Source organism: Montipora foliosa, chromosome 6 (genome assembly GCF_036669935.1).
Source record: "Montipora foliosa isolate CH-2021 chromosome 6, ASM3666993v2, whole genome shotgun sequence".
NCBI classification, from domain to species: domain Eukaryota; kingdom Metazoa; phylum Cnidaria; class Anthozoa; order Scleractinia; family Acroporidae; genus Montipora; species Montipora foliosa.
In genome coordinates, this window is record NC_090874.1 from 41,427,093 (window position 1) to 41,429,592 (window position 2,500).

Consider the following 2,500-nt stretch of genomic DNA (forward strand, 5'->3'; position numbering starts at 1 on the left):
GGGGAGGGGGGGGGGGGGTAGCTATCTTATGTTCTGATGTTTTTCGTAATAATGTTTCTGTTTGGCAGAAGGATCAAAGTGGGCGCATTCTCAGCTTACTTGTTAAGTTTGACGATTTCAATCTTAATCTAGTTAACCTTTATGTGCCGACGATTCCGGCTGAGAGAAAGATTTTCTTTCAGTCGGTCCCGTCCTTTTTTCTTCCAAACTCCCGGCTCCTAATTGGGGGGATATGAATTGTTTTGACTCGGCGCTTGACAAATTGGGTAGGTCGGTTTCCCTCGACTCCGGCTTCTCGGACCTAAAATCTCGCTGTAACCTCCGTGACGCTTGGCGTCTTTTGCATCCCCGAGACAGGCAGTTCACCTGGTTCAGCCCAGACCATTCAATTGCCAGCAGACTGGATACGTTTTTGGTCCCGCGGCTTCTGTGTAATCAAGTCACTAGGTGCGATATTCTCCCATGTGTTTTCTCAGATCATGACTTTGTTATTTTAGACTATGATATTTGCGGCTCTTCCCCTGCGAGGCCCGGGAGTTTGGAAGTTTAACAATTCTCTCCTCGATGACGAATCCTCTCGTTTAGAGATTTCGGATTTAATTGAGCAGTTTCTGGCCTTTCGGCATTGCTTTGCTTCTCAGCGCGATTTTTGGGAGTCTTTAAAGTCTGACATTAAGCTCACTGCGATCGCCTTTTCTCGTCGTAAACATCGTTTACTCTCGTCCCAGAAGGTTTTTCTAACCAATCGCTTAATTGCCCTGAAGAATCGTTTGGCTTCGGGCGATGTTTCTGCTAGTCCTGAAATTCTGACTTCAGAGGCTGCTCTGCGGTCGCTTTTAGATTCCGAGCTCGAAGTTTCTAAGGTAGATCTATTTCTTCTAATTTGGCTCTTCTCCGCGACACACTCGATTTTATTGAGAGAACCGGCGAGACAGGTATTCTCGTCTCTTTAGACCAGGAGAAAGCCTTCGATCGCGTTTATCGGTACTTTCTGATGAATCTTTTAGAACACTTCGGTTTTGGGCCCTCCTTCTGTAGCTGGATTTTCACTTTGTATAACGGCGCTTATATGCGTATCCTAGTTAACGATTTCCTTTCCGATCCTGTTCCTTTGCTACGGGGGGTTAGGCAGGGCGACGCCCTGTCCCCTATGCTTTATGTTCTCTGCGTTGAAGTTTTAGCCTGCCATATTAGGGACTCTCCCGCGATCGAAGGCTTTCTCTTGCCGGGGGCTGGTGGTGTCCAGTTTAAGGTCGGTCAGTATGCTGAAGATACTACGGACTTTGTTAAAAACGATTCTTCGCTTTTCTCACCTTTTGACGCGATTGAGTTTTACGAGCGTGGCTCTGGTGCGAAGCTTAATTTGTCCAAGACTAAAGCCATGTGGCTTGGTGCCTGGAAAGACCGCCTTGACGAGTCACTTGGTCTAACTTGGGTTAGGAAAATGAAGATTTTAGGCGTATTCTTTGGTACTGTTGACGTTGAGCGCGATAATTGGGAACCGCGTTCGTCCAAACTTGACAAAACTCTTTCTAGATGGAAGTGGCGATCCTTGTCCTTTATTGGCAAGGTCCTTATTTTGAATATATTAGCGTTAAGTAAGTTGCTCTATGTGTCGCGCGTTTTAGTACCCCCTAGATGGGTTTATAGTAAACTTAATAGTCTGATATGGCCCTTTTGTGGCGCGCTCGATTGGAGACTGTAGCTCGTAAATCGCTTATTTGTTCTGTTGATAGTGGAGGTTTGGGTTTAAAGGATTTTTCTTGCCAGGGCCGCGCCCTGCGGCTTGCGGCTTTAGTTACTTCCGTATCCGATTCCTCTTCTAAGTGTTTTTACCTTGCTAAGTATTTTTGTGGCCCTGTGTTAGCTCCTTTGCGGCCGGAGTGGGCCGGGCTGCGCGATAACCAAACTCCAAGTGCTGCCCGCCCCACCGTCTTTTATGCGAGTGTCCTTTCTTCCTTTCGGGTCACTGATTTACCTCCTGGGTTTACTTACACGTCTCGCGCCTTTTACAAGATTTTGCTAGCGAATTTCTGCACCATCCCAATTTAGGTTAAGAGACAACGTAAAAAATCTAAGTGGGGTTAACAAGTTGCAAGTACTGAAACCTAATACGACTCGTTATGGCAAGAACTCAGTTAAGTACTTGGCGGCTATTACTTGGAACAAGATTTCTGATACCTTAAGATCCCAAACCACATTGTCAGCCTTTAAAAAAGCAGTCACACAGCTAAGGTTTTAGTTAATTCTACATAATATCTATGTTCTTTTGAGTAATTGGGCTTTTTATTGTATATAGCTATGTCATGTAATATTTAGGTCTTATTCGGTAAATAGTTTATGGATTTCCGTTTCTTTGTTTCTCTCGGCTTATTAGAATATTTTTCTTTGCTAGAGGTCTAATCAACCTCACCAATCCCGAGATTAAATAAAGCTTCATTCATTCATTCCCTGCCCTCTGGTCAGGCTTCGTTCCCTCCCGGTTTTATAACTGCAGACA